Here is a 9393-nt window from a genome sequence, read left to right on the forward strand (position 1 = left end):
AGATTTAGAAAGATTTCTAGATTTCTAGCTAGATTTCATGATTAACCCTCTGGGGTCTAAGGTGTTTTTGGGATCCTTGAGATGTTTTGACATGCCCTGACATTTTTGCTTTTTTCAGTTGCTTGTAAACATATTAATGGCAAAGGTGTAATTACACTCTATTTAGCACAAACAGGGTTTCTGAAATAAGGCCACAAAACACATACTAAATATGTGTCCTCAAGACTTTTGACTAATGGATGTTGTCGCCTAGAGTTCCCTTTCGTGATCACTACGAGTTACGTTGTGACGATGAATGGGGTTTCGCTTAGAAAGCCTCTCATCTTCGAGAAATAAAACGAGCCAATGGCTGCCATGAACTGCCATGGGTCTGCGGAATTTGCATTGCGTAACTCTGCCTTACATCATGGGTATATAAGGAAGTACGCTGGCAACATGCAGATATGTTTTTCGCTTTGGAACCAAGAGTTATCTTCACTCCCACAAGCCATTCTGAATCATCTTCACTCTTCAAGTCGAACGGCTCTTCAGTGTGTTGGTGCGACGTCGTGTTCCAGCGAGATCGCATTGCCTGCTGCTGATCTGTGCAGTGATCTGCCGACAGTGTGCGTGTTTACCTGGGCGCTTCAGCACTCTGCTGAGCTTTCCTCTCTCTAAAAGAGCTGCACGGGGCACATCTTTTTCAAGACCGTTTGCCCGTGTATTTTCTGGATGTGGGCGCGTGATCCATCTGCCTAACGGTCACGAGCACTGTTTCGCGTGTTGGGCTTAATCACGCTCGGCAGCGCTCGTGGATGACTCAAGTTTTCATTGCGTGACCATCGCAATGTTTATAGATCGAGACTCAATGATCTCCGTGTGGGTAGAGTCCCCTCTGCCACACCCCAATTTATCTCTTCCTCGAGAGAGGATATGGTGTATAACCGACTCGGGCCACGCCCCCCACCACATCGCAAATCGTGGGGCTTCCGTGTGTGGCTGGTTCCTCTCGGGGACCCAGTTTTTCATTCGGGGCTCCGGCAGATGATGTCATGTCACTCACAGCATCACAAGGCGGGCTTGATTTATCTGGATTGATGATTCGACTGCGTTGCCTCCCTCGGGAGTACCAGCGTTAGTCGAGTCAGATCCAGAGCTGACGGCCATGCTTTCCCGGGCAGCTGAAAGTGTCGGTTGGAGTGGTGCCGCCCTCCCCCGAACGCTGTAGGCTGGACGATTGGTTCCTGGGCGCAGCGAGTGCTGCACTACCAGCACTCGCCCCCAGTGCCTTTCTTCCCGGACGTGCATCAGGATGCATCCGGGTTGCGAGAGTTCCCGTGACTTATCACAGCCCGCAGGTGTCCTCCGCCTTCACTGCACTCGTTGTCGCGGCGATCATGGTCTGTATGTTCTCTGCCACTGTTGTGGCACAGGCATGCAGTGCTGTGTGTCGTCTTTGCCTTAGAGGCAGTGCTGACCCGGGAGTTCTATCAAACCTGGCCGCCGTGGAACGCTGGTCCTTCCCTGGCCAACACTGACAGAACGTGGAAACTCGACCACGCCCCCACGCAGGGACGCTATGCCTCCCATATCTGGGGCTGGTTTATCTGCCACACACTACTGACCTCGCACTACGGGCGACATTGGTACCTGTGTGATCTCTGGGCCAGGTGATGTCCACAAGTGTAGTCCAGGAATGGGCTCAGCCAGGTAAATTTGTATTTTTTGTAGATCATCATATAGCCCAATGTGTTTCCCACATTATTTTGGTGGGTGGAGCTTGGTACCTCTAGGGGGGTCCGGGGCATGCCCCCCCGTAAGAAAATTGTGTACATTTTAAAGATAAATTCATTAATCTGGTGCACTTTGAGTCACCCGAATCCACTGTTAAAAATAAATAATCCACCCGCAAACCACCCATATTCTTTGATTTAGATATCTGCATCTGATCATCACATTACAATTATTCAAATTCTTAGTTTTAAGCATGATAATATGGTAACATATCACACTTGAAGTAGGCTGATTTAAAATGAACATTTATTTAAAATAAAAGTTCTTCTTTTGGCAAAATTACATTTCCTTAATAGCCTAAACAGAGGCTTGACTCCCTTCAAACTTAAATTGTTAATGTTTCATTACATCACTGTTTGAAAACACTATTTTTTTTGTACCTTTTATAAAGGGCATTTTTCCCCCTAATTTTTTTAAATGTATGCTCCATCTTTCATTTCAAATTCTTAAATTTGATCAATATTTTTCAATTAAAATAATAAGACACTGGGCTATTACCAATCAAATTAAATAATTTACATTGAAAAATTACAACTGTATTAAATATTAAATATTTTTGAATAATTTTAACTATTTGTTTATTGAACTGTTATGAAATCAGTCTCGGTTTCAATCTTGATGGCATTCAGGAAAAAAGCTCTCTGGTCGTGCGTAGCCTAGGTTATATATTGTTTCTTAAAGGGATAGTTCACTTTGAAATTAAATTTTGGTATGTTTTAGCTTACCTCAAGGGCATCCAAGATGTAGGTGTCTTTTTTTCCGCAGTAGTTTAAATTTTGATATTTTTAGGTCAAACTGTTCTTGTCTGTCAGTCATTTAATGCAGGTCTATGGATACTGACTCAAAGCGCATGCACAGAGTCCAAATTAAAACAATTCCCCATCGTCCAAATTAAACAATTCCCCATCGTAAGTACACATTGATGGCCTAAGACACGAAACGAGCGGTTTGTGTGAGAAAACGAACAGTATTTATATCGTTTTTAGCTCTTATAAACAGCCACGTCCAAGTGATCTGAGGGCGCGCGCGCATCCTGGTGTGTGACGTGTACGCAGACTGGTGCATAGATATATACACTAGATGTCGCCTTGGCTACGGCAGTTCATTGGAACGAATGTCTTTAATGCGACATCTAGTGTATATGGGCCATTCTACAGAATTGGTGCAAAGTCAGAGTTGGAAACATCTTGAATTTTTTTTGTTTTTTCCCACAAATTTTGCATGTATGCAAATTGTATAATATCCAAGGTACGCTTTTCTAGTAATTGTGCAGTTAATTCTCATATTGTATTTTCAGAAAATGCTGGAATATTTTCCTTCTCCCCAAATTTGTCACTACCGAAACACAATATTAAATAATTTATTAAGAAGGCTTATAATGACCTATTAAGATTTTGTTTACATCTACCTTATAAATATATTTTTTTCTATTTTTAAAAAATATTTTTACTGGTGAAATCAATAAAGATTATAATTTTAATAATATTTTAAGTGTGATTTATGAGATTTGTTGTATTTTGAACCCAATCTTTCTTTGTAGAAGGCATAAAATTTATCGTACTGATTTCAAAGTTAAGGATTCATTAGTTTGAATATGCATTGAACCAAACACTATCATAACATCTTAGTTGACAATTCAATATACTTTATTTTTGACAAAACATCCCATGTTACGGTAGTGACTGCACATTTTTGGTAGTGACAGTAATGTTTTGGTAGTGACCACAATAATTAGTTTGCCATGGCTGAATCAGACTGTCCACATTTTATGTTAATATAAATAAATAACTATGATGCACATATGCAGTCAGTACATATAGCAGACACACATCTGACAGTAAATATCTTATAAGAACACCTAGAGCTATTCTATACTTTGGGTCTTGAGGTGCAAGTGAGAAGAGGTATGCTCCTAGATTTTTCTTCCCAAAAAAACAACAACTTACAATGTAGACTCAGAACCACTTTGTTTTATTTGCACATTTTAAACATTTTGTTTATGAGTCATTCAGATAAATCTCCAGAACCACTGAACTGTGTGTGTGTGTGTGTGTGTGTGTGTGTGTGTGTGTGTGTGTGTGTGTACATAAAACATTAATTTCAGAATAATTTTCCTCATTCAGATAAATCTCCAGAACCACTGAACTGTGTGTGTGTGTGTGTGTGTGTGTGTGTGTGTACTGGTGTCTGATCACCCTCACTGGAAGTACTAGGTGGTGTGGAAGCCCTGCAAAATGTCTCCACCTCTTTTTGTCTTTTCACCATCATCCTGTGTCTTTTCCTCCATGCTTTTCTGACATCTCTTTGCTCCCTGTCAGGTAATTCACTGATACTCTTCAACTTTCCTTCTTCCCTTCGTTTCTTATTTCTTTCTCTTTCTTTCCTTAAGTATTCCTCGTACTTCACTGGGTCTTCCCTCAACCTTTGTTTGTATTCTCTCTGTCTCTCTGTTGTAGTTTTTCTATTTTTTTTAGGCATGTTGGTGTTTTATGTCATTCTCCCTGTCAAGTTAATCATATAAATTAACATTACTGACAACAACCTTACACCTAAGCTAGTATCATGGACTGCAACCTTAAGTAATTGTAACCTCATTACATTACAGAATTTTAACAGAATATTGCATACTAAAACACTACTAAAACATACTACAGTAGTAATTATTTGCATAACTGTACTAAAATGTAGTTTATTCCTCCAAATAAAGGATTATGTGTTCCCTTTTGTCACTACCAAAACAATGTCACAACCGAAACTTCAAGAAAATGTTTCGGTTGTGACTGTTTTGGTAGTGACAATTTTAGATACTTTTGAGCCTAGCTCGTAGATGCTAATCAGCACATGGTTAGCAATCACTGGTCAGAACAGTTGAACACATATAACAACTAAATTTTATGGAATAACATCCCAAAAAAAATTCTCAATAGCAGAAAAAATGAGTTTGGTAGTGACATTCCTTAAAGTTACACACAGATTTTTAGACTTTAGAACACATTTACCTCAAAATGATGGGATCAATCTACTCACCATATAGCACATGAGAGAGAGGGACACAGGAATATTTCCTGATCAAAAATGTAGGAGTGTGGTTAAAATCAGTCTCAGCCAATGGACTACAACATTCACTGTTTTGGTAGTGACATGAAAATGCGGGACATGTTTTTTTTGATAAAGTTTCATGATTTAAAAATAAAATATAAAATAAATATTTTTTTTAACTTCATTTTTTTTAAAAAAAACAAAAATATTTTTTTTAAAACAAGAATGGAAAAATTTGCAAAATTTTTTTCAATATCATTTTCACAAGTTGAAATTTAGGGGTTAGGGTTTGGGACAGCCACCTCCTAATTGAAAGTAGCCCATAAATTATGATTTTATATATATAAAGCTTACTGATATCTTAAATATTATTGTGGGTTTCAATAGATAATTGAAGGATCTTAGTAAACATCTAAGATTTTAATAATTAAATGCTTTTCAAATGTGTTTTTTGGATGAGGGACAGCAGTTTGCACCAATTCTGTAGAATGGCCCATATATATATCTATACTGCGCCCTCAGATCAGATCACTTAGACGTGGCTGTTTATAAGAGCTAAAAACGATATAAATACTGTTCGTTTTCTCACACAAACCGCTCGTTTCGTGTCTTAGGCCATCTTTGTACAGGCTGCCTCACTTGATGGCCCATTAGCCACTGGGGGAGTGTCTGTCACACCCCTGGTCTGAATCTCATTAATATTGATAGGCCATTAACACTCCCATGCATAAACCTCTTCTGACAAAAAAACTGTTTTACAAAGTGTAAATCAATGTATTGTTTTATATGAACGATTAGGCAGGATGATTTTCACATCATTTTGAAGCGACAACATTCATTAGTCAAAAGTCTTATTGACACATATTTACTATGTTTTTGTGGTCTTATTTCAGCAACTTTCATTTTTATTTTTTTCAATAACCACGCATAAACATTATTCTCATAAAAATTCAAACATATACATGCATGTTGATCACATATTATGGTAGCCCTGTTTGTGCTATATAGAGTGAGTTTACACCTTTGCCATTAACATGTTTATAAATAACTGAAAAAAGCACAAATGTCAGAGCATGTCAGAACACCTCCAGGGCCCAGAAAACCCCTCAGACCCCAGAGGGTTAAGGATTCATTCGTTTGAATATACATTGGAACAAACACTGTGATAATATCTTAGTTGATAATTCAATATACTTTTTTTGACAAAACATTCCATACTATATGTAGAAAAGAGAAAATCCTAGGCACTCTTCTTCAAAATTATTTAAAAAGCCTTTATTTTACTGGCTATTTCATAATAGAAAATTAAAAGACATGGGGAGAAGCAACCCAAGCATGGCGGTGCAAACACCCTGAAAAAGGCTATTTGCGTGGCTACACCCTGTTATATTTTACAAAATCACAATGTTTTGTTTCGATTGTAAGTGGTGTAAGACTGAAATAACTGTAAGACTTGAGAAATTAGATAAACTAGTGCAAAATGCCCGTGCAAAATACGTTTTTAAGTGTGTTTTTAGTAATTGTTGGTTTGGTGTGTTTGAGTGCACATTGTTACAATTGCACAGCAAAAGTTCAGTGACATTTTTATTTGTGCATGGTAGAAAGCACACAATGAACTCTGAGAAAACGCTATGCTTGAGCAAACAGTTTGTGCATAGGCAACTACAAATGATGCCCGTGAAAGAGACTGTGAACGCATTGAAAAGGATATGTTTAGTTGGTGAATAGCATTTACACAGTAGCGATAACGTTAAGCGCACCAGAATGAAATATAATATTCAGAAGTAAACAGCATAGCTGACTTATAGATTCAGTTTACATCCACAAATGAATAAGCGCGTCGATTCAGGGAGCAGTGCAAAGTGCCCGTGCAAAATCAGTTTTTGTGAGCTGATCGCCGTCAAAAAAGTTCAGGAGATATTTCTTAGCGATGGCTGATTTCAAGTTTCAATATGATAAAAAATAACTTTTATATTGATTCAATGGATTAATTGCATTTTGAAAAAAAAAAAGTGTCATGAATTTATTGATTTTTTTTACAACCCTCTAATGTCAGAATGTTTATTTTTAAACCACAACCTTCTAAAAATGATATATTTAACGATATCTTTTGCATTTCTCATCCAAACAACGTCAAACTTGGCACTGCACTTACTCGTGCCCGTAGCAAGACACCTGTCGAGTTTGAAATCAATCGGACTAACGGTTTGAGAGATATGCGAATAACAGACACACAGACATTCAGACAGACAGACGTTCCTGTAATTTATAGATAGACTAGTGCTAAATGCCCGTGCAAAATCAGTTTTTGTGTGTGTTTTTAGTAATTGTTGGTTTGGTGCCCGTGAAACAGACTGTGAACGCATTGAATATGATATGTTTAGTTGGTGAATAGCATAGGCTACTATTACACAGTAGCGATAACATTAAGCGCACCAGAATGAAATATAATATATAATATACACGTGCAAAAGCAGTTTTTGTGTATGTTTTTAGTAATTGTTGGTTTGGTGCATTTGAGTGCTCATTGTTACAATTACACAGCAAAAGGTCAGTGACATTTTTATTTGTGCATGGTAGAAAGCAAATACTGATACTGACAATGATGCATTGGAGTATATATTTATTTAGAGTGGATTTTTGTGTTTTGTTAGTGCAGATTGGCTGTTCTTGAAGATTACATGTTGTTATTGTGTCAGCACCTCTTTATAGACAACATTGCTCAGAAAGTGGCGCTTTTTGTTTGTTTCATCATCTTGAGCAAGAATACGAAGTCTGCTTGATCTGCCAACTCTGCTGGCTGCAATGTAGAATTGACCATGACTGAAGTGTCTCTTGTGCAGAAGACACCAACACGTTGCAAAGACTGGCCTTGTGACTTATTCACTGTCATGGCAAAGCAGGGTCTCACCGGAAACTGCTTACGTTGCAGGGTGAATGGAAATATGTTGTCAGATGGGATGAGGGTGATGCGTGGAATGAGTAATGTGCGTCCAGCATTGACACCGATCACAGAAGTCGCAACCAAAAGATGAGGCAGGATTTGTTAAATGATGTATCTCGATCCATTGCAGTGTCCATTTTGTTGGTCGCAATTTCGAAGTAGCATGATCACCATTCCCACCTTTAAAGTGATGCAATGGGGAGGCATACCAGATGGGCAGAGGGTATTTAGAAACTCAGTGGGGTACATATGGTGACCCTCAGATTCTGCAGTGTCCACACTGTTGCAAACATGCTCTTCTCCAGGAAAATTCTTTGTCATATATTCATTCACTTTATCAACTTCAGAGTTGGTTGGGCACAGTATGACACGTTCACATAGCCACTTTGGATTGGAAATATTGACTGTCATGTCATCATATACCCAATTGACAATGTCCTCGAGTTTCTCGCCAGAAATTGATAGTGATTCATTGAGCTCAATTGCAAATTCTCCCTCTAATGGAACCACAGGAATTTTCCCCTCACCAAGGTTCAAAAGGAATTTGGCAAAATCTGCTTCTGTTTGTTGATCTCCAGCAGCTTGAGTGATCCTCATGTTTTCTGTTAGACGAAGAATCTCAACTTTTTTCCATAGGTGTGAGCTCTTGAAACACCTGCCTATGATCTGGGTTTGGCTACCATGTGGGACAACAGTAAGGATTTTTGATCAAGGAAAAGGTCCTTTATAGCATCTGGAGGCTGTGGTGGGATTGAGCCAGGCTTGGGATTTGTGGCGTTATATGTAGGGTTAATCTTACCGGAGTTGCAGCAGAATCCTTTTCTCTCCTCTTTCCATACATAGGCACCACAATGTGAGCATGTAGGACATTCAAACAGTGAGGTCTTGCTCAGCCGGGCAGCGTTACTTGCCAGCCGAGCACTGCGTTCGTCCTCTTCCTCAGCTTCACGGCGCCTTTCCTGATGTGCAGCGTCACTTGCCAGCCGAGCACGGCGTTTGTCCTCTTCCTCAGCTTCACGGCGCCTTTCCTGACATGCAGCGTTACTTGCCAGCCGAGCACGGCGTTTGTCCTCTTCTTCAGCTTCACGGCGCCTTTCTTGACGTGCAGCGTCACTTGCCAGCCGAGCATCTCGGGCTTCGACTGACTGAGCATTACGTGCATGACGCATTGCCTTGCGTATCCTCTCTCTGTTGGTACGACTATCTTTCGTCATCTTAGCATCAGCAAAGGTGGTGTAACAGTAGGTCACAATCAGGTGGTCTGCAAAAGATCAGATGCCCAGGATATGGGCAGAAATGTGGTATGAATATAATTAATTTGGCTGCTGTTCATAACTAATAGTTCATTTGAATTATAATAATTTATGCACATCAATGCACAGCCACAGAGACGGAAGAGAGTGATCATGAACACTAAGGCTGCGTGGCGTGAGCATGGCGTCTGCGTGGCGTTTTCTATGTCTTTGCACAGAGCATGCTAATGCGGCGCTGCTGCTGCTAGGTGACGTACAATGAGGGCTATTTCGGGATTTGGTCGAAATATGGGGAGAGAGTTGTGGAGGCCTATAATTCATGTTAAACATAAATATATTATTATACCTTTATTTAACCAGGAGGTCCCATTGAGATTCAGAATC

Source organism: Rutilus rutilus (assembly GCF_951802725.1).
Source record: "Rutilus rutilus genome assembly, chromosome: 24".
NCBI classification, from domain to species: Eukaryota; Metazoa; Chordata; class Actinopteri; order Cypriniformes; family Leuciscidae; genus Rutilus; species Rutilus rutilus.